The sequence below is a fragment of the Phalangium opilio genome, unplaced genomic scaffold (assembly GCF_054372755.1).
Source record: "Phalangium opilio isolate 3A_F unplaced genomic scaffold, DU_Popi_V2 ptg000026l_1, whole genome shotgun sequence".
NCBI classification, from domain to species: domain Eukaryota; kingdom Metazoa; phylum Arthropoda; class Arachnida; order Opiliones; family Phalangiidae; genus Phalangium; species Phalangium opilio.
The window spans coordinates 873,419-898,055 of NW_028324157.1; the positions used below are offsets into that span (position 1 = coordinate 873,419).

At 38.3% G+C, this 24,637-nt stretch overlaps 2 long non-coding RNA genes across 2 annotated transcripts in view; one reads left to right on the forward strand and one right to left on the reverse strand.

Annotated features, from left to right (window-relative positions):
• LOC149690982 (uncharacterized) overlaps window positions 1–24,637 on the forward strand; it is a 238,163-nt gene that overhangs the window by 48,275 nt on the left and 165,251 nt on the right. The window lies entirely within an intron of this gene.
• LOC149690986 (uncharacterized) lies at window positions 8,779–10,167 on the reverse strand. Its single transcript, XR_016383580.1, has 2 exons — window positions 9,876–10,167; window positions 8,779–9,788 (listed from the first exon to the last, which is right to left on the reverse strand). It is a non-coding gene; the product is annotated as an uncharacterized LOC149690986 (long non-coding RNA).

The window sequence follows — 24,637 nt, forward strand, 5'->3', positions numbered from 1 at the left end:
TCGTCTAGCAGCGAAAAAGCCGGCATTTTTATGAAACGTAGCAGAGGGGCTTGACCACCACCCACTACTTGTTGACGGATAATATTGGTATAAACAAACATGGCATCGACGCCTCTCATGATATCCGCGGGGTAATCCGAAGTCTAGTTATTGATATACCGATCCAACTGATTACTACTAAAACCCAGCAATCGTCCCAATCCTCGTCCGGGTGTTGTTTTGGGAAACAAAATTGAGACCGTATCGTTTAATTTTGAAACCGTCACGGTTCCGTCTACATTCGGCGTAAATTTTAGACTTTTTCTATGCGTCGGCGACATGGCTTCGCTCATAGCACTTAAAACATCGCTAATATGATAATATACCCCGGAAGGAATCTCGCATGCGTAATTGTCAACTCGTTTGCCTTGAGACCCGGGTACATACGGTTGGTCAGCATAGTCGGGATCTTCTGGAAATCTATCCACATCGTATTCGCTAGTCCAAAAATTATTATTAGCTGTCAATGTCATTGATCTTAATCGGGGATTTACCAAAGCTACTCCCGAGTGACTGTGTTTAAAAAATTCTCCCTCTTCGGGAATGTTAAATAATTTGGCCATTGGACCAGCTACCGATACGCGAACACCTGGCTCTATTTCGAGACGAACATAGTATCTATTTTCCGTTTCCGTTTTGAGAATGTACATTTTAAAATACTGGCGAGGCATATATTTTTGAACACCCAATAACTGATTTATAATTTTTAAATGTAAAGAGAAGGGAATTACGGCCCCGGTCGCCGTCAAATCGCAGGTATATTCGCCCGCGGGTATTTTAATTTTTGTAAAATTAGTCTTAGTAAATAGATACATTAGCGAGTCATGAACGCGATAATTGACAAATGTGTCATTAGTTGTTTTGAAATGCGTAAAATTACGCTCTAAAGGTTTAGTGGATAGAAACGTCCCACCAACGTATTCAGCTTCTAAATTTAATATATCACGCAATTCTTTTGGGAAGAGCATTTCAATTTTTGCTGGACAATGGACTCTAAAATAATGCTCCGCTCCTTGTTTAATAACGCTAAATTCGGCCTGTTGCAATCTTAAAGGGTCTAAATTGCGCGCAGTTATTTGGAGGTTTTCAGCAATTTCTTCATAAATCTTATAATCATCTGTCGATCTAAACTCGCCTGACATTTTAAAAAAGAAATAAAGCCACGGTTCTTCCCAAGGGGTATAGCGCTTTATGGTTCTATTGACTCGATATTCTAGATATGCATTGTTTTCGTTTATGGTATATTCTTGTACCGTCATCCTCAAAGGACCAGATTGATTGCGTCCTGTGTAGTATTTATTGGGGTCAAGATCGAGCAATTTAGCTAGTTGGGGAGAAAATTTAATTTCCACCCATTCCGGTGTTTTAAAATTATACATGATAGCATCACCCCGATTATCTATAGTGTGATATGTTACTTCAATTTTTTTAAATACTAATTTTTCTAAAGTACGCGTTACGGCTCTATAAAGCCCTTCGGCGTTTTTCTCTGGCGTTTTACTGGCTCTAAAAGTTTGCGGTAAGAACAATATCTTATAGTTATCATAATCTTCGGGGTTAATTTGCTTAGGCTTTTCAGAGATAATTGGCTCGGGTTTTTTCTTTGGCGGATCAACCGGCTGCGGAAACAAGGGTTTTTCATCAACCGGTGGTGGGGAGGGGGTCGGTAATACGGGTAGCTCAAAAGTAGAGGATGTTGTAGAGTCTGGAGATTTTGAGAGATCAGGCTTGGATAGGTCGGGTTTCGATAGGTCGGGGTTCGGTAAGTCGGGGTTCGGTAAGTCGGGTTTCGGTGAGTCGGGTTTCGGTGAGTCGGGTTTCGGTAAGTCAGGTTTTGGGGGGTCTGGAAATATATATATTTCCTCAACCTCCGTTGGCGAGGGGGTCGGCGTCAGTGGCTCGAAGGTAGAGGGTTTCGGGGCCTCTTGTTTTGATAGATCAGGCTTATATGGGTCCGGAGCTGGAATTTTGGGGGGATCCGGATGTTTCAGGGGATCTGGCTCCGGCTTTGACTTCGGTAATTCAGCCTTTGGTTTTGGTAGTTCGGACTTCGTTGGCTCCGGCTTTGACTTTGGTAATTCAGCCTTTGGTGGCTCTGTAGTCAGAATCTTTAAGGGATCTGAAGTAGACGGGGTTGGCCTAGTTGTTGTTGTTGTAGTAGATGTTGGTTTAGTTGTTGTGGTAGATGCTGAATTAATCGTTGTAGTAGCGGCTGAATTAGTTGAGCTCGGAGGTATTAGTTTATCCGAACTTGGAGGTATCGGTTTATTTGAACTTGGAGGTATCGGTTTATTTGAACTTGGAGGTATCGGTTTAGTCGAATTTGGAGGTAACTGTTTACCTGAAGCTGGCGTTTTAGAGGGGTCAGGCCCTGTATATGTTGGATAATAAGGCTTTGGAGAGGTTTGTTTCGGAAGCGTTATTTTGGGTGGTGGTGGCGGGGGGAGGGGTTATTTTGGATGGCTGTGGTTGTACAAATACTACGGGTTCAGTCGTAGCAATAGGTATCGGAAGAAAAGGCGTAGTTCGCGGTAAAATAGGTATAGATGGCGGTACAGGTTTATATTCTGGTTGAGGTTTTTTCTTATTGGCGGAACCTCATGGCTTGTTTTACGTTTAATGGCGGCCTTAGGAATGTACTTGTAATCAAATTTTTTTTTAAAACTATCTCCAACATTATCAATTTCGATTTCCACGTAATTATTAGTGTAATTTAAACTTATATTTTTAGCATGCTTTGATACAGGATATTTGGATATATAGGGAACATCTTCGTAATTATTCTCTTTAAATTCAAATAATGTGGTCAAGGGGGAATCAGCTGGTATTTTGAACCGTATGTTTTCCTCTTCTAAAACTTGCAGGTAAACGGGAAAGTTTGTATCTAACTGTTTTCCTAGGGCCCCGTCTTTATATTTATTCACTAATTTAAAAGATAATTTGCCTTTTAAATACGGATGACTGTTTACATCATCATTTAACAGCTCGACAAAATTTTGGGGCAGTTCGTACTCTTTGGTCTTGGTATAACGATTGACAGGTATCTTTATTTTTTGATATTCAACAGGCTCTCTAACAGCTGCATAGTTGTCACGGTTTGGGTCACTTACAACCTGAATTTCAAACTTGTTAAACTCTTCGCTTATATTCACCCAATGATTTGGAAATATGATTTCTGCCAACCCGACTTCAAAATCACTAGTCAAGTTCAAAGGTTGATGCAAATAATTTTTAAAACTTTATTGGGTATTGTTTGGGTATATATCTAGACACGTATTAGACGCTAAAGTTAAAAAAAAGTCGTCATTCATGACTAACGCCTGTTTATCAACTAACCCCAACTTCTTAAACAAACCTTATTTTATACATAAAAAGATCGTCCATAGCTCGGTAGACTGGCCGGGATTTGAACTCGCCACCTTTTTGGGTATTACATTAGTAGACCCTGCCTTTAACCACTGAGCTATGGACGATCTTAAAATACACGCCGTTTATCTTCATCAAAAAAACTTTAAAAATTCTTAAACTTTTAAAGTCGTTACCCTTGAAAAATCTACGTAGTTAGGTAATTGACCTTACCCGATTCCAATAAAAAAGACAACGCCCTGGTTAGATTGAGCCGGTTTCAACCTGTTTTCAAGCGGTTATTATATAAGACGTTCGGCTTTAATAGTACGTTTCAGGGTGTGGTCCATAGGGTGTGGTCCTTAAAAAAATAAATTTTTTTATCTAGAGAAATTGTTTAATATTAAATCTGCTCTCGATCATTTAGTATATAAGCTCCGTGTTTCGTGAAGAAAGTTATCAGTTGCTCAGCTATGCTCTTAAAAGTCCAACTAAAGATGTCTTGCTTTAACTCGTGCCGCTTTTGTTGGGTGAGTAAAGACCAAACTCAATTTTCCAACGGAAAAGGGACCAATTTCGATTTTTCTTGCTGTCTCTTCTCGGGCATCGCCTGAAAAGGGACCAATTTCGATTCATGTACTCGATTTACGTAGCTTTTCAGGACAATCTCTACTCTGCTACATTTGGCTGCCCGAAAAGTTGCGTAAATTTGTGTGAAGTCGCATTTTTTGCGTCCCACCACTCAACGTCGGCCATGGTTCGGGACCAAATGCAGGAGATTTACGTCCGAAATCCGGAGAATTTGGTCCCGGATGATGTTGAGGAGGTTCATGAATCGCCCTTCATTGCAGTGTCATTTGTGTCCACACAACGGACTATCGCAATGAAGGAAAATCGAGTTTAAGTTAAGTCCTGCTACTTCTTCCGCGGCAAGACTTAATTTGACGTGTTTTCCATTGGTCTCTTGAAAGTTGTGTAAAATTTGTGTGAAGTCGGCTCAGCCATAAGAATGCACGAGCAAAGCTTTTTGGTTGTGGTTCGATTTCATTCGCAAGGTCGGGCTGACACTGCAATGAAGGAGAAGTTCTGGCTCAAACAACCAGACCAGAACAAGAAGACCAGGCCCCCCACAGTGGCTCGGATGTAACTTCCTTCGGGAGGTAAAGGGTCAACGAAGAATTTTATGGGACATGGCCCGTACAACCCAACAAGCCCTGCCACTGCATAAGGTTCTGCGTACCCTGCACCAGATGGAGCACGTTCTCTTCAGTGAGACCTTGACTTCGATGTCCTTCTCAAACTTAACAGCTGTTCGCTCGATCAACGTGGATACGATTCGGAGCCGAAATGCCCAAGATCTTCTTGAATCAATGGAGGCATGTACCACCAGAGTGCCTGAAAAAAGCTGGTGGCCGACGCCCCGCTAGAATGAATGCCGCGTTGATGTCGTGAAATTGTTAATAAAACGCGGCGCTAATTACGATTTAAAGAGCGGCTTTCAGTTAAGATTTCGACTAAAATATCAAGTTTTGAAAATCAAAATGTCACTTTGAACATGATGCTTTTTACACTAGAGATAAGAACAATTACCTTCAAAATTTCGATTTAAAGAGTGGTTTTCATTAGCGGTAAAAGTAGCGGTAAATATTTCTAGTTTTAATTTAATCTTTGTTTATATTTATATTCTTGTTATTCTCTATTTATATTCTTGTTATTCTCTATTTTATTGTATATATTATTTGTCTTTGTTTCTCAGACATACTTTAAAGGTTTATGGCGGGAAATTCAAACGAGAATCTTACAAAATAACTAGACTGGTTTATTAAAAAAACTACAGCCTCCGAGGGTTAAGCCGAGCTTGTTTTGGGGGAAAAAATGGGTAAAACCCCTCTAAAGAGTCATAGCATGCTGGAAGGTAGGGTTGGTCAGGTAGGAGTTTAGCTTAATCTTTGTTTGGAAGTTTGGTTTGAGTCTGGTGGATGAGGGCCTGGCCGCCATCTTGGGGTGGCGGCCATCTTGGATGTTTGCATATCTGTATAGTCCCTACTACTCACATACCTCTACTAAGAATCGTTAGCGTGCAGGGTAATGATGGAGAAACGGTGGACAGGGATTTTCCTAGACCTCACTACCTCCCCCTCGCCTGCAATACCTTCCAGTCAATTGAAGTTAACATAATGAGTGAACTTGGTACCCCCATTGATTTCGCGAGAGGGCGAGTCCACGTTACGCTACATTTTAGGCCTCGTAGGATGTGGTCACCCTTATAAATTAGAAGGTAAAACAGACTCGCGTATCATTTACACTTTAAGTGTTAGATGAGGAAAGTCGCCAAATCAGATATGTCCATCAACCAATCGGACTACGATTACCACTTTTTAAACCAGATCGGACATGGTAGTGGAGTTGATTACCATAAGCACTTTCATTCTCAGATTGGTAACTCGCTGGCAGTGTACAGGGGACATCCGGTGCAACACGCCTATGGTTTAGGTAATTTTATCTTTTCCGCCTTCCGTCGAGCTATGCCATTACTCAAAAGGGGTGCCTCATACCTCGGAAAAAAGTTTTTGAACACGGGTGCAAAGGTCGCGGCAGACGTGGCTAACGGGATAAACGTTAAAACATCGATCAAGTCTCACGGTAAAGCCGCGGCTAAAGACGTTGCCTTAAGCGCGGCTGATGAAGTAAGAAAAATGACTGGAAATGGGATTAAAAGGAAACGCAAGTCTAGATCACTCGTCAGTTCAGTTTCGACAAGAAAGAGGAAGGCAACGTCCTTTAAACGACCTGATATTTTTTCATAAAATATAATAATGACGCGAATCCATCCCGATTCGCATGGGTCGGTCAGCTCCGAAGTTGAACTTTTCGACGTACCCCTTACCAATACCAGCATTCTGAGTGGAGAATGGGTCGAATACAGTCCCATCTCTAACATTAACGAAAATTCGACAATCACGTTTACCGTGGCTGGCAGTTCCGACGCGTATTTGGACTTGTCCAAGACTTTACTACATATTCAAGTTAGGATTGTCGATCCGTCAGATGGAAAAACAATCCCAGCAGCTGCGGACAAAGTTGGACCGGTAAATAACTTCCTGCATAGTCTTTTCAGTGAAGTACACCTTTCGGCTCAAGAGAGATCCGTTACACCATCACCGCAAAACTACCCTTACAAGGCCATGTTTCAAACGGCGGTGACGTTCGGAGGACCTGCCAAAACCAGTTTTCTTACCAGTTCCATGTTTTACAAGGACACTGCTGGTAAATTTGACGTGTTGGACGATAACGAAGGGTTTAAAACAAGAGCGGCTTTCGCTAGAAAAGGGACAATAGATATGGTAGGAACTGTACACTTGGATCTTTGTCAACAACCTCGATACTTCCCAAATTTAACGGATCTCAAATTCAGGTTTGTTAAAAGTCCAAACGAATTTTGCGTGCAGGCAGCCGGTGCAGTTAAATGGAAAGTGGTTTACGAAGTAGCATCCTTGTATGTTCGTAAAGTAAAATTACCATCGGAAGTGTTAATCGCCCACGCTAAATGTCTGGAACTGGCAACTATGAGATACCCGATTATTCGTACGGAATGCAACTCTTTCTCAATTAACAGTGGTACAAAATATGCGTTAGAGATAATTTATTCATGGGTCAACTACCCAAAAGAGTCCTTTTCGCTCTTGTAGATCAAAATGCGTATTTGGTTGATTACGGAAAGTCTCCTTTCAATTTTCAACCATTTGATTTAAATCATATTGCGCTGTACCTCGATGGAGCGAGTGTTCCGCATAAACCCCTTACCCCAAACTTTTCAGGTGGTCAGTATATGAGATCTTATACCAATCTCTTTACCCAAACCTCTCAATGGTTATTGGACGAGGGGAACTTTATTTCACGAGAGGAATTCCCCAATGGGAATTGCATATTCGCTTTTGATTTAAGCCCCGACCTAAATAGTTCGACCTCTCAATTTCAGTTGATAAGGAATGGTAGTCTACGTTTGGAATTAAAATTCGCCAAAGACTTGCCCCAGACTATCACAGTTTTATATTACTCTGAGTTTCAGAATTTGGTTGAGATTGATAAGAATAGAACTGTCATATACGATTACAACTAGAAGATTATGGACACTATACAAATAACTAGAATTATGGAAAGGGATAAATTCACCAAGGATCTTTTTCGCGGTGTTTTCGCCGCGGATATGTTACCTAAAACTGTGAAATCTTTTCCTTCCCTATATATCGTGAATACGGGAATGTCGGATACCAACGGAGAACATTGGACTGTTATCTACTTTTCTAGTAACAAAAATACCGAGTTTTTTGATAGTTTTGGAAACCCACCGGACATGTTTCAATTCAACGATTTCGTAGAAAGAAATAGTGTTACCGTAACTTTTAATTCAAAACAATTTCAAGGAAATACCAGTCGGACATGTGGCGGGTACTGTATTTATTTTTCACTGTATAGATGTAGAGGTATTAAAATGTATGATATTTGCTTGAAATTTGTAAAAGATAAGAATTTCAATGATAAAATGATATCGGAATTTATGTACAAGAGATTTTCATTAAAGTTTTTTGAAATTTAAATGTGTGTGTGTTTTTCTTGTTCAAATCTACACACTTGCGCGGGAAATTTTCCTACACACGCGCATGCGCGGCAGGTCCTCGCGCTGAGAGTCTGCCCTCCCTCCTAGAATGAATTAATGTTGCCTAAGTTGTATATGGTTGTATGAAGTAAGTGAAAGAGAGAATTGGTATTTAAAAAAAATTTATTGAGAATGAGAAACCTTAAAGTTTAGGCTTAAAACTCATTTGCGGGGGAGGGTAAAAACAAAACTTAAAACTATACATTTTTTCTACTTGAACATAAAATTATTTAAACTTAAAACTATACATTATTGAAACTAAAAAAATATACATTAAATTATTTAAATTGTATCTTTCACCTTGAAAATTCGTTTTCCGTATTCATCACATTTATATTACATGGGAATTTTGGTTATGGAACTTTGAAATTCGATTTCAAAACCATAGAAATTAGTAAAGCGATGTAGAATTTCGGAAAAAGTAATTAAATTGCCGAAATAATATAAATTAGGACAGGAACATGAAAAGCTTGAGAAAAAGAGTAAATAAACTTGCAACAAAAAAAAAAGTTTGAAAAGTTTCAGCATGAAACTTTGAACAGAAAGAGTGAAAATTTGAACAGAAAGAGTGAAACTTTGAACAGAAAGAGTGAAACTTTGAACAGAAAGAGTGAAACTTTGAACAGAAAGAGTGAAACAGAAAGAGTGAAACTTTGAACAGAAAGAGTGAAACTTTGAACGGAGATCGTGAATGTTTGAACTGAAATAAGAAATATTTGAACAGGACTTAAAATATTAATTATATTAAACCCACGTAAAATAATTAGAAGCCCATATCATTCAAACATTTTAATTTTATTCGAGATTCTACAAATATTGTTTAGCATTTAACATTATCCTTCGCCTACAAAATGTAGAACTTACAAACGTTTTATTAATTAAAGAAAGTCTGCGAAATACTTATTCGCGAAATAATTATTCGCGTCATTGGATCTCATGTGATAATGAACTTCGTAAAACATTAAACTGTGAGTGTTATCACACAGACACTTGGCTAACCTGCAAATCTGCAGGGCCTTGAATATATAATGCGTAGCTAGGTCGTTTTCATCCTATAATTTTTCCTTACGGTTTTGTTAGTTTTATATACCATAAACATACACATATGAAGAGCTAAGTTCAGAACTCTTAAGTACTGGTATGGACAATGAAATTCGTATCCACCGTAATAAAAGGTGCGAAATTTGCATTCCTCCTCATTGCGGGGATGACAACTCCCTAAATGGCAAATATTTGGGTTTGGCATTCCGTACATTTTGTGTGGTTTGAGGTGTACGGGAAATACGAGGATAGTATCCCCCGCAAATTCTTCCAATTTGAATTGATGGGTCTTCTTATTTATGATACACGGAAACTGTCTAGCAAACATGTCAATTAATGACCCTGCGGGTAATTGTACTGTAGAAGTTAGTAATCTGTACATCGCTAAGTGTTTCAAACCAAAGTTTATATTAGGGCCATTAACGTAATGCCATATATAACCTTCACCATCGTCTAGATTATAGACTTCATTCGGTGAGGGGTTTATTAGTAAATCCCCCGTTTCGGGATCTGTAGTACTTTCGGATTTTCCGTAATCTTTATCCATCCGATAGCACCAAAATTTTCAATTCGTCTTAAGTTGTTTCGTCTAACGGCGGCTTCTAAAGAAATGGGTGAATTCACTCTACCATCCTCACTACAGCAGATAGGACAGGAAGGTGTGTCCGGCGTATTGTCAGTTTCGGAGAACGCTTTTGATTCATCCCTGATGGAGTAAAAATTAGCCGAATACTCTAATACTGGATACAAATGGACATGCAAGGGTTAACTATATTGTTAGGAGTATACTTACAATTTAACTAAGTCCATTTCTAAGTGATGACACGTGGATATCGTAAGCCGGGGTGAAAAGCTTGAAGAGCCGTAAAATGACTTATCTTTTAAACTATTGCGTCTTTTATAGGATCTTATCGCGAGACGAACACCCAAGATATGATGGGTGTATTTTCTCAATCAACGGCGTAGCGGAAATTTACCATGACGCTCTGAACCCGGGTATTTACCATAGCACCCTCAAACACGTCGACGAAAGACGATATGACGCTTCTTTAAGCCTAACATAAATAATTTCCCCTCCCACCACGTTGTCGAAAGTCAACATGGCGTTAAAAACCCAAACCTATGACAAGGCTTAGCGATGCGTTCAATTTTCATCTCTAATATCGGAGTTATTTGCATTCTAAAACATTGCAGGTTGCGAAATTCATGGTTTCTCCTGTCCTTGTGAGGAATCAGGTACACAGTCGTATCCGAAAACTGCACTCTCTTTTTACCGTCTACTTTCATACTTCCCGCCTACTTCATTAATAATATGACATCTAGTTTTATGCCTAACTTCCTGAACACGTGACATGGGTTTTAACTGCCATAATTCAAAAGTGGATCCCTTATCAGTGATGTCATGCATTTATTATTTTCTTCAAAAATTAAGATAAGACACGCCAACGGGAATAGATAACCCTATCTCAAGTGTTCGACATGAGTTTACACGTCTTCATAAGATTACACGCCAATTTCCCCTTTCAGTTCACGCCAACTCCAACATCGCGACATTTCACGCCCAATTCTCCCCTATCAGTTCACGCCAATTCCTCACGCCGGTTCACGCCAATTTCCCCAGCCAGCCCACGCCACTGGGCCAGCTCCGACATATTGTTACTACTGAGGCCCTTCCTCCAAAATTAGGCCCCCTTCAAAATTTGAAGTAAGCAGTCGCTTACCGCGATTACCTCTGGCGGCGCCACTGACTGTTGCGTGGCCAGCAAGATCTCCCCAACTCAACCCATGCAATTTTTTCTTTGGGGCCATCTCAAGGACTTGGTATACCTAAGTGAAGTTCGCGATGTCGAAGACTTACGACAAAGGATAATTGATGGATGTGATAGCATCCGTAACACGCCAGGGGTCTTCGAACGTGTTCGTGAATCTTTCAAACGACGCGCGCAACTTTGCTTAAACGTTGATGGTGCCCATTTTGAACAATTTTTGTAGAACAATGTAATTGGGTTTCATTCGAATTATGTAAAAGTAATGGGGTTCGATTCGAATTATTGTAAAAGTAATGGGTTCGATTCAAATGATGGTAAAATTAATGGAATCGATTCGATTTATTGTAAAATTTAAGGGGTTCATTCGAATTATTGTAAAATTTAAGGGGTTCATTCGAATTATTGTAAAATTTAAGGGGTTCATTCGAATTATGGTAAAATTTAAGGGGTTTATTCGAATTATTGTAAAAGTAATGCGTCTAATTGAAATAAAGAATAAAAGACTGGTCATTTACCAGTACATCTGAACAAACAAGTAACCGATATCTGAGCTACTTTCCTTACCTTTAATTACAATCATTAATAAAAACAAAGGGATTAACGCTTTTGGCCTTTTAACACGTTCACGGTCTTCCATTAGGTTTGAACTTATTTCGATCATTGCCTTATGTGCAATAATCGAAAACAATTGGGTCAAAACCACAATACTAGTGCTATAATTCTGCAAGATCTCCTTGTTTTTTGGCCTACTTTTGAGAGCCTATAACGTCGCAACGGAGCGCTTTACACCAAAACGTCATAGGACATTTCGGACTCCTTTTGACCCAAGGAACATGCCTGTTAATTTGTGCCAGACTTTCCAGAAACACCCTGTATAGCGAAACTTCAAATTACAATTCATATTCTCTAATGTATAACATTTGATCCCTATAATCTTTGTTTCCACGGTGGCTTCCATGCACATTCTTGCGAACTAGGGCAGACTTCAGTCCAGAAATGTAATTTAAAGAAGTCACTTTTCCTCCAGTTGCATATTTTATTTGAGAAAATAAGCTTTCGATGGAACTGCCATTAATTCTGATTGGTGATAAGAAGTGAGTGGGATACCTTAGGAAAAAGTCCTTCACCAAGAATTTGAGACCAAAAACTGAAATTCTTAATAAATCCCAAGTTTGCCAAGAGAGAAATCTTTCTTGACGAGGGCTTTTGAAATTATAATCAGGCCTATCTGAAAGTATTTCCAAAATCCATTCTTCAAAATAACTGTATCCCATATAGATTGATTTCATAACTTCAGACGCCTCACTATCAATAATTTTCTTGGCCAAAAAACCATATTCAAATAGCTGATTACAGGCTCTTAAGAACTTGTAAGCCTCCATGGATTGTTCTTACGAGGTAGCTATCTTCCAAGTACGTAGCTCTACGTAATTGCCCCACCTTCGTTCTCTCTTTATCCCTTTCTCGGACTTCTTCTAACTGACGCCACCCAAATTGAATATTATTACGGCAGAATTCCTTTGGCCCATCCGCTCTTGACGCAAATAGCTGGCCAATCATGTTCTTTAGCTGGTGCGACGGACAGATTATCCAGTGTATTTTTCTCGAGTCTTCTGAAAAGGGGTTCTCAAACGTGGGTTGGATATCGAAGTTGTACTTTCCATCTTTAAATTCAAACCCAAAAGATCCAGATAAACCGATAGTAACTTTAATTAACGCTAAATTTTCGCTTGCTCCATCGCATACAATGCCCATAGTCTTGAATCCATATGCATGAAAAGCTTCGATTGTTTCATATAAACTAGTTACCAAGGACTTTTGTTGAAGTGGGTAGGAGGAGGTGAAGTAAGGTCCAATTATGTCATAACTGGATGTCAAATCACGCCGCGCGTTGGCGATGGGGTTATTGGAGCAACACCTTTATAAATGTCAGTGAGCTGCGCGTAATCATCCTCGTTCATGGCGTAGCCAAAAAATTCGTCGTTTTTTGAATTCCACATAATTTTGTCTATGACTTTCACCTCATCCATAACTAAAATTTCATCACCCATTGGAACACGTTCATTCATCCGTTTTTCTTCTTTAAAACTTTGATATTTCAACTGTACTTGTGCCAGAAAATGTTCTTGAATTCCAGGATTTAGGTTCAATTTCTTAGATTTTGCTTTTAGTGTTGCCTCGCAAGGAAGATTCAAAATGTAGAAACCTCTTAATGCCTTATAAGCCGCTGGACTTCGGCAATAAACTGCGAGAGCGATTCGTAGAGTAATTGTATTCCATTTTCTTTTCTTCTTGGTTTTTAATGAAACAGCCTGATCAACAAGGAAATCTCTTTGATCCTCAAAGTGCTTTAGGTTTGAATCCCTTGTCCACAATTCCTTCAAAAGCTTCTTAGTGAAGCCTTCAGTGGACTCAAATGTTTTCTCCAGTTCTCCTGGAAATTCATCATTAATGGTTTTGACGATGTTAGACATCTCATTTGATTGGAAAGCTCAATTTGTCTCATTTCAATTTGCTTTACAAGCTTCGATATTTTCTGTTTCATTTCAAACCTTGATTTCTGTATTTTTCCCAAGCGTCTTGCTTTACTTTTAGGTGTTAGAAACTTCATTGGGATAGTTACTAGCTATGCGTTGCCGTTTATATTTTCTGGTTAGGGTCTCAGTAGCCTTCCGTTTTTTGGCTTTACTAATTTCATTAGTTAATGTTGCGCAAAATTTGCCTGTTTTATTTTCAGTTTTTCAGGATTTTTTCAAATAATACTGATGATATGCCTCGCACCTTACGGATTGGTAACGTTGAAAGGGATACGAAATAGATTTTAAACTTTTAGGAGGAACATAATGCCCCATTTGACTCTCATTTTTAAGTTTCATTTCATTAACGCCAGGGCAGAGTGCATGGCCTAAACGACCAGAAATGGTGTCCAATGCTTTTCTCAGTTCCACATTTTGATTTGGATGTACCCCATTAGCATTATTGGCAATATTTTGCAAAGGTTCATCGTCATTCTCATTATTATTGAGTGTGATTATCTTTTCCGTAGCAACAATCTCTGTTAGTGTCTTATTTTCATCATCTAATTTTGGAACCTCCTAATTTCTTAGCTGAAGAACCTTAACTTTTTTAAACAAGATATACAGATGGCATTTTCCGGTTTCCCAAATACAAAGCCAAGCATCTGGGCGACAAGGTTTGAGGAAATGCGACACGTGTCGGCGATCCTACCCTACAGGTGCCGACTGCCCCGTGTCCGCCGGGGTGACACGACCCAACCAACCCCTCTCGTTACCTCCCAAGTAAACCTAAACTACTTCCCATCTCGAGGCACCCATCGGGCTGCGGTAGCGCGTACTTATCAAAGTAAAAACCCTTGCAAAAGTGTGAAAGGAGCTTAATAATATATACCGTGTGGTCGCCTGGTGGTTAAGCGTCCAGCTCAGTGTTGTTTCAACAACATTAGAGTTACCATTCAGGGGTCGTCTTCCAACCAACGGCGCTTTTTGCAAATCGCGTCGGCGGGCGAATAATTGCGAGCGAAAGTGTGAAAGGCGTTCAAGTCGGGAGAGTGGGCGCACTCCTGTAAGCCAAGCATCTGGGCGACAAAGTTTGAGGGAATACGACACTTGTCGGCGATCCTAGCCCTACAGGTGCCTACTGCCCCGTGTCCGCCGGAGGTGACACGACCCAACCACCCCCTCTCGTTACCTCCCAAGTAAACCTTAACTACTGCCTTCCCCCTGACGTCATTCATGGCCTATTGACGCTACTGTACCTTTGGATACTAAACGCATATCACGTAAGATATCACAACATTAGCTGTAAATGTTAACTTATACATATTTCATTATTTCTGATAAGAGAGCTTTTTACTGCGATACTCTTGAAATTTTATTAAACCAGCTGGAAACCAATAGGTGATTATAAAAAGTATTTGGTCTTGCCGAACTTGTTGAAAAATAAGAAATCGTCGTCATGTTATGACGCTACTTCCGGATTTTCAAGGATGTGTGAAAGTGCCACGATTTCTAACGTGACGTGAGACTCTTGATTTATTGTTTAGCCATGAAGAAAGACTGCGCGTGAGGAAATTTGTTTTCAAGCTATCAAATAAATTTCCTCAGGCGCATTCTTTATCCATGACCTTACGATTCTGAGCGCGAGCGTCATTTCTCCAGACTAGAAACGTCACTCGTGACAATTTGTTATAATTTTCAATTAGCTCCTCCTACTTTAAATATTTATTTCTTATCTTACGATATGTTGGTAATTGTTTGATTCGTAAAGAGAATCAGTCGTATTCATATTTTTTACACAGGTTCTAATAATTCGAAAAAACAAATATTCTTTCGTAAAAATAATTGAATGGGGAAATCAATACGGTTGAGCCCTACAAACGGTTTTTCCCTCTTTGATTTTAAACATTTCATTAGGTCTAAAACCAAAAGCTTCACTTTAACGAGTTAAAAATATAGTATCTGTTAAATGATTTTGTCTAAAAGGTTTTTTCGCATCGAATAGCCTTGATTCTAGTAGCCAGCCTCGCTTGCAGTGAACTGATTTAAGTTTGTGAGATAGCAATTATTTCGTCATGAATGATACGATTTGAGCTAAACACACCCGATACGCTAATTGATTTGCATAGATGTATAACTCAACCCTAATTTATACAACAAAATGCGTTGCCAATGAAACTTCAAAGGCTTTTCATTCACTTAAGGCCAAAACATAATGTCACGGGAGTCAACTTGTATATTGTGAAAAATGTAAAAGCAAGGTTCCTGAATTTGCCCACAACTGGTCCGTATACCCTCAATTTTTCCATTCTCTGTTATGGGGGATTATGGTCGGTGTTTTATCTTTTAGTATGGAGTGCGTATGCATTATTAAAAATATTTTAAGGTACCGTAAGAAATTCGCTATTTTTGTTTTCTCTAATATTTCATTTCTTTGTTGTTGTTGCACTTCGCAAACCTTGCTATCTCTATTATTGCATTTCACTGTTGTTGTTCTCGCTATTAATGCATTTTGCTATTGTTGGTTTTTATGAAATCAACACGCTATTTGAGCATTCGACATTTTATTTACGATATTGTGACCTGATACTTTCGAGCCAGATGCAATCTTCATTACTCGTTCTATATAAACTTTATCATGTGTCGTTCCGAAGAAAGAAGTTTATCTTAAATAATTAAATAAATATAAATGATATTAATTTTTTTAATCGTCAGTATTTTACCTTAATTCCAGTTAAGTGGTTTTAAGAAACGTTATTCTCAAAATTATTTTAACATGGCGATTGTTGACGTTTGACTTCCAGCGTAAACCGTTTTCACAATTTTTGGAAATTTAGGGTATTTAAGGCGATTGATTCACAAATGATAGGAATAAGCGCTATTGCATGAACCTTTGGTGGAAGCCCTGCCATTGGGAGGCTAGTCGTTTCTCGTAACCATAGCCGATCCATAGCCCACTCGATCCGCGCTCCCGGCGCTGCTCGTGCTATAGAAGCCCGGTCAAAGAATTCAGTTTACATTTTTAAGCGCGACTTTTTTAAAAAAATCCAAGTCTGCGAAAATTAACATAACGTTCTATAGGAGGATGTCGGTTTTTTGGCCTGATCCTCTGTTCTTTTGATCCAAATGACCTGACATTTTTATGAGACGTGAGGTTCGACGGGTTTTATTATTCTAAAAAGGATTCAAGATTCTAGAGTGGATAGTTTGTTTTATAAAAACTATTTTCAAAATCAAAATGATGGGTTCAGTGCTAAGACTGATTATATCTTCGGACCTACTGGTCCAAATGTCCTGAAATTTTAATACGAGTTGTCATACAATCTATTCTATTATATCTTGGGTCTCTTGGATTAGATTCCCGAGCCTATCTTGGGTCTCTTGGATTATGTTCTCGAGCCTATTTTGGGTCTCTTGGATTATGTTCTCGAGCCTATTTTGGGTCTCTTGGATTAGGTTCCCGAGCCTATTTTGGGTCTCTTGGATTAGGTTCCCGAGCCTATCTTGGGTTCTTTATTGTCATATTAATTATAGAGAGGATTTAACTGGAATGAATCAAGATTAATGTTAGCTATGAATACATGAAATAGAAAATACAGTAACCCCATATATTAAAATACTCACACTTTGAGAAACTTTCTGGACAAGGGTTTGTGAACAAGTTTCTTCATTTTCTCATATCGCGCGGAAATGTTTCTTTAGAAGTTGTCAATCAACGTGGGAACCATTTTTTCTCAAACTAGTTTAGCAATTAATGGATGATAGTCGTCAACAAATTCACAAAAGAGGATTGGTGAATTTTCAATTTTTGGCTGTAAATAAGAAGTTATGTTAGAGCAGATGTGAGCTGAATTTTGGAAAATTGGAAAGGATTTGTCCATAAATCTTGCTACAACATATATCAATATCACAAATAACTGGCATGGATATCGCAGTGCCCCTCGATCAGCATTTGCGACCTAGAAGAGTTGAATTTTGACGATGCATCGAGAAATTCATTTGGCATAAATCACAAAACTTTCTTTCTTCCATTACCCTCGGTACATATCCAGCTAATACTGCCATACTATCTAATTTCAGGGTATGTCTCTTAGGTAGTGGAAGTTCAGAGAGAGTGTCTAGTATAGAAAGGACATCAGCAGGAAGCGCTGGAACTACAGACGTTGAATTTTGCTCATCCTGGCTTCATCATCAATTTCGGGAAGCGCAGGAAGTTCTGAGAAGTCATCCGCTGGAAAATTGGCATCGCTGGTCGAACTACTTGAAGCGATGATCTTTCTCTTCTTCAAAATGTTCACTATGGCGAAAGTAGTGGCTCGAGCATCTAGCGTACCATTTTCTCCTGATGATGAACGAAGCTTGCAAAAAAAGATCTACATCATCACTCAACAATTTCCTTGTTACCACACGTGGATCCCTTCTTCGAGCAGATAACCAACACATGCAACTGTTGATTCAGTGATGATCCTGACTGCCTTATAAGTCTCAGTGATTAGGAACTGTCGAACTGTAGATTTTCCAAATAGTTAAGAAAATCGATTTTCAACCACCCAAGACGCTCATCTTCAATAGAGAACAGGATCTTGTTTTCATTTCTAGACTAGAAGGCATGCTTTTTGTTGCAGATGTTGTGTAAATCATACCACTTTTAGATAATTTTCAAGTATTCTACTGTAGCACTTGCTGTTCTTAATTTAAAAGCCAGAGGATGAGTGTTGCTATGCGATTCTAGGTATTCAATCACAGCAATGACAGGGGTTGAAAAGATATCAACTGCGCTATGCACATTAATTTTTTCAAAGTTTGATAGATAAACATTCCTTCGACTTAAGAATCTGACAGGCAAAACTATTTCGTCTTTCTGGAGCTCATACAAAAACTTAATATACTTACCAGTGATTTCATATGATCCATCTTTACTTTCTTTGTACATAAGTTGGGTTTTGATGTATTTGACGGCGTGACTGGGATCAAAACTTAAAAATAGCTTCCTATCGGGGTCGCATGGGTGTGGAACTAAGGAAACTAATGTAGTTATAGGACCGTTACCAAATCGTCGCATCATTGCCACGTTGGTCTTAGCGTTGTTAGTAACGAGTCTCACGAGGAAAAATCCACAAGCCTCAACATCCTAGTCCGTGACATGCAGGCGCCGTGACATTTAGGCTCCGCGACATTTAAGCGTCGACACATTTACGTGCCGATAATTTTTCCACTATTTCTTCTAAAAATCCGTAATGACCTCTCAATTTGGCAACCCGTGTATTATCCCTGTGCGTCGCTGCATGACTATGTTCCCAATCTCCATTAAAGGACACGAAACCTTACCTGTTTTTACAAAACATATCCTAAAATAATAAAAAAAATAACCTAACCTAAATTGGGAAGTCAATGAAGATAAACAACAATATTTTGGAAAAGGCGTATTATTTTGGGAAGTCAATGAAGATAAACAACAATATTTTGGAAAAGGCATATTATTTTGGGAAGTCAATGAAGATAAAAAACAATATTTTGGAAAAGGCATATTGTTTTGGGAAGTCAATGAAGATAAACAGCAATATTTTGGAAAAGACATTATTTTGGGAAGTCAATGAAGATAAAAAACAATATTTTGGAAAAGGCATATTGTTTAGGGAAGTCAACGAACATGAACAACAATATTTTGGAAAAGGCATATTATTTTGGGAAGTCAACGAAGATAAACAACAATATTTTGGAAAGAGCATATTATTTTGGGAAGTAAATGAAGATAAACAATATTTTTTGGAAAAGGCATATTGTTTTGGGAAGTCAATGAAGATAAACAACAATATTTTGGAAAAGGCATATCATTTTGGGAAGTCAATGAAGATACAAAATAACTTTTTGGAAAAGGCATATTGTTTTGGGAAGTCAATGAAGATAAACAACAATATTTTGGAAAAGGCATATCATTTTGGGAAGTCAATGAAGATAAACAACAATATGGTTGAATTCTGATGCCAGTTGAATAAAAAGAATATAAGCATAAAAGTACTTGTCTTGTTCCTTTATTAAATATCTCAAATCTTTCAGGAAAATTATACTGCAATGTCGCGGCGCCTAATTGTCTGGGCGCCTAAATGTCTCGGTGCCAAATTTTCGTGGAGCCAAAATGTCGCGGCGCCTAACTGTACCGACGCCTTAGTGGCGGTGTTTAAATGACCGGCGCCCAAATGTCCTGTTCCGTCAACATCCTGGATTACGGAAAATGTAATTGCATGAAGATCTACTGTAGTTTGTTTGGATAAAAGTAAGCCACTGGGATGATATAGAAAGTTAAGAGTCCATTGATCACAAAACACAGTAACTGGTTGGCAACAACTGGTTCTTTAGTCAAAGTCTACTCACTATTACTTTCGTCACCAGCCGCTGACAGCTTTTCAATGTGCTTGTTTGTGTCTTTCAAGCCAAAAACTCGGTCAATTTTTGGGTCATAAATTAATTTTGGATTTATTGCCATTTCGTCACAAATTAGAGGAACCTACCTTTCTTGGGGTTCCAAGCGAGTAGCTTCAGCTTTAAGGCGCTCTTTAACTAGAGCTGGGCATCCAGTTTCACCATCAATATTACCGGTGTATCTTTTGAGAGTGCTCGTAGATGGAAGATTCAAAAATCCAAATTTTATTGGAAAAGTGTAACCTATTAGAGAAGCAAATTCCAAAGTGCACAGTGACGAACAACTTCAGGACTCCACGATGGTCTTTTTTCCGTAGATGTGAAGGAGCTCTAACAAAAAGATAGCTTCTTCGCAGCCGTCCACTGCTTGTTCCAAGACATTCTCAAGCTTCTGGTGTAGTAGTCCCGAATCTTTGTTTCAGCATTTGTCAGTTTTTCGTGAAGATCTTGCAACTTCTTATTTGCCGATAAACTTTACATTTTAAAGCATAAATTATTGTATCAGTATCCTCTGCAGATTTTGATACCTCTGATGCTGAAGGTTCTGAAATAAAAACGTCATTATTTCGGTTAATGGAATGCTCAGGTGTTGATAAAACTGTTTGACTAGAAACAGATGTAGATGGTTGGATTGAAACATCTAGTTCATCAGAGAAACGTCCCCGCTTGCATGGCTCTGAAAGTGATCTTTCTCTAACAGGTCTTTTAGCCGGTTCTTTTGGGACCATAACATATCCATGAAAAACGGTAGGCACAACTCCTTTTAGAAGCTTTCGTATTTTCAAGCCTGAATTAAATCTTCTATTAACTGTTTAACAAGTTTAAACTTTACCTGGAAGGCTACAAACGTTATCATACTCGGCCGGTGCGAAATCCTATCGAGAGATGTTTTTTTCAGCCAATGTTGTCGCAACTCTGGCTCAACAGGAAACTTGTGAAAAACAACATTGCTTTTCTTAGCACTGCTCACAGAGCAACAGAAAGCCACGCAGCAAGAAGGCATGATCCTAAATTATTAGAAAATGCTTGTAAAAATGGCTTTGGTCCCTAAATACTAACCTCTTTGGTAAATCAAGACCCAAAACATTAAATGAAGCGCTAAAAACAACATTTAAAAATGGCGAATGGTTTGGAAAAGGAAGCCATCACTCTCAGAGCGTCACCACAAGGTTTTTGGCGACATCTGCTTCTCTGCCCGTATTTAATTTAGCATTTTGGCATTGGAAATAAATTTTTATTAGAATAATTATCCGCTCGAAAAGCTTGAATCCTTTTCAAATAAAATAGAATAGATTGTAACACACCTCTCATTAAATTTTCAGGATATTTAGGCCATTAGATCCAAAGATATTGTGCATTAATTACTTAATTTACAATTATGACATTAGACATAAATTTTTATTAAAATAATTATCCACTCTAGAAGCATGAATCCTTTTCAATATAATGGAATAGATTTTAACACACCTCTTATTAAAATTTCAGGACATTTGGACCTGTAGATCCGAAGATATGATCCGTCTTAGCACTGAACCCATCATTTTGATTTTGAAAATAATTTTTATAAAAAAAACTATCCACTCTAGAAGCTTGAATCCTTTTGAGAATAATAAAACACGTCGAACTACACGTCTCATAAAAATTTCAGGTCATTTGGATCCATAGGACAGAGGATCTGGTCAAAAAACCGACCTCCTCCCATAGAACGTCATGTTTATTTTCGCAGACTTCGAATTTCCCTCCAAGAATCCAAAAGTTGCACTTTTTGGCTGTTTGAAGGGGCATCTATAGCGCGAGCAGCTTGCGTCGTGACGCGCGTGATCGAGTGGGCTATGTTTTTGGATAATAAAAAATTGGATTCAAAGCGCGTCGAACGCGAGAGAAGGTCGTGTCATTTCGGATTTTTTGAATTACTAGTTATCTAAAATGACGACAAGAAAAGCGAAGAATTCTCTTCATTTTCTCGTCAAATGGCTTGACGAAGAAAATTATGATAATTACGAAATTGGAAGAATTGTGGACAAAAAACTTGTAATTGAAATTGCGGCCGCAACAGATTATAAAAAGTTCATAAACACAGTTACCGACATTAAATGGGACGATAACGAAGAGTGTGCTCCAGGAAAATTATTGGCATTTGGTAAGTAATTTCTTTTGATAATAAGCACGTAATTAAGTCCCTAGCAGGGTTAGAACATCGAATTTCATTTAGCCGAATTGTACGTGTATATATAGTGTAATAGCGTTGTCCTAAAGGAGTGTGGGAAATAGGCTCAAAATTGCTAGCACAGAAATGTTTTGGGGGTCGTTCATAAATTATGTCACGCGTCGAACTGTGACGATTTGGGACTCAGGTGAAGTAGTTTTATTCAGAAACGTGACTCAAAAAAGTTAAATACTTGATCCAAACAAAAGGGAACTGTTTCATTTTATAACCCCTAAGTGTGAATATCGAGTGCTTGTCCGCAGACCGAATAAGATTATTTGGAAATATTTCACATTTTCTTTAAAGGTTTTGGCTCGTTTCATTTGAGGGAAATAAGATTTATGTTACCTTATAGGGAGAGTGTATAAATTCATGCGATTATGTATGTCAAAGGGAGAGGGAGGTCAAAAAAACGATTTTTTTCGTGACGTGATTTGCCCAGTCCCTTGATAACCAAAGCAATATTGCTACGCTTCTGTTGAAACAATTATAATTGGAAATTATCTAACGTGTACATTTTTAGTATAGATTTGTGTTCCTAGCTTAATATTTTTCACACTGAACTTAAGGTACAGACGTTCAGATTGAAAAAAAGTTGAAAAAAGAACTTAATAAGTTAAAGAATGGGGACAAGTTACCAGCATGCACGAGTTCATCAGCACTAAAAGCGGTACGTCTCTATTATTATCTTGAAGAATTTATAGTGAATCAGTTTCTTGTAATTCCACGTTTTTTGTTACAAAGATAGTTGCACAGAAGTATAACACGCTTTACTCTAATTTGAAATCTCGAAAAAAGGCTGAAACATTTTCATATTTAACAAATTAATTTTTAACAAAAGTTAATAAGCCAGGCTAAATAAACATTCTAATAATTGCAGTAAAATATTTGGGCCAACAACACAAAAAGGTACAGTTTCAACGTTTATTATCTTTTCACAGCAAGCTCAAGCGCTTTTGGAAAATCTGGACAGTCAAGCTGAAAAGGATCATGACATGGCTACATATGGTCTAGAACAGCGCTTCTCAAACTTTTCAACCTTGCGGACCGGTTTTTTGTTCAAATATGTATGACGGACCAGATGTATTTTTTATTTGGTATAAATTGCAATTTTCCAAGTTTAATGAATGTAAAATGGTAAACACATTAGTAGTTTATTTATATACGTGTGAAAACCATTATTATGAGATTACAACTTAATGGGAAGGATGAGCCAGGGGGGCTCTTTTCGTCATCCCTTACCAAAAACTGTGAACTATTTTCCAACATCAAAATAGATGTTCAATTTTCTTTGAAACTATATTTTTTTTAACAGAATGGGTACTTACGGTATAAAAATTAGAACAGATATTACGGAAAACACTTAAATTTCAAATATTGAATAAGCTAAATATGGTAAAATAATGAACGTTGAGTCGCAGAGATCTTATGAAAAAGATATTTCTCGGGCACGCCTCTCATAATTCTGCACTTGGTGACACCTAGCGGGGTTCTTCCGAAAACACCGCGGCCAATTCAACTTTAACTAAAGGTGTTAGGTCAAAAAGGGTAGAGGGAAGGTAACTATAATGGAACAGCTCGATCTCTAACTCGGCGCACGTGATCCGTTAAGATGAAAATTAGAGAAGGTAAATAAGACCTTGGTCTTTTTTATCTTTACTTATATAAGGAGGGACTAGAAACAGAGAAACGGCCGTTTATACCAGGGAAAGGCAGATTCTGCCGGCGCTTGCCTGCGGACCGGCAGCCGCATGTCCGTGGACCGGCACCGGTCCACGGACCACAGTTTGAGAAGCGCTGGTCTAGAAATAAATTGGAAGATAAATTCCTGAAACTGAAAGAAAAGAACAAACGCCTGAGAGAAGAATTAGATTATCAAATGAAACTGAATGGTGAAATCAAATTACATAGTCTTAAATGCTGAACAAATTAAGAAATCTTTAAATAGTTTTTTTAAGAAGTTGGAACGTGGATCAAAAAACTAAAAAAGTTGCATGAAAAATGCCAGAAGTCTTCTGAATTGGAAGAAAGCCCAAGTGACAATCCACCAAACTTGTCTGTTGAAATGGTAAGACTCGAGAGGGTCTAACTCGAGTTCACAAATTTAGCAAGCATTAGCTGATTGGCAAAATTACCTTGGGTGAAAATTGGAAAAACTTCAATTAAAAAAACTGATCTCTTAATTTTCTGCAAATGGGAATGCCACAACTTTCGCTCGAAATTTACTACTGACGGTTTTCAACCGAGACAAGCTAATTAACACCTCCATTTCTAGAAAACAATCTAACGCGCACCTTAATGTTCCAGCAAAAAAGCAATTGGATCCTGAAAGAGTCAGTGTCATAATTAGTAATTGATTTACAACTAGTTAATTCATTCCGCTTTAATAAAGCCTAGTTTAAGTACCTGTAAAAACAATCATTAAATTGTTAGTTTTTTAATTACTCCGGATAGTACAGGAAAAATAGGTTTTAACCCGCAGCACATTGAAACAAAGCTGAAAGTTTCAGATTTTATAGACTTTTGGGTGCTCTTTAACGTGGTGTGGTCTCCCACACTCTCCCATTGGAGGAATTTCCGCCATATTGGAAAATGGCGGACAAAATCGAGAAAACGTTTAATAACTCCGGTTCTATTTAACTGA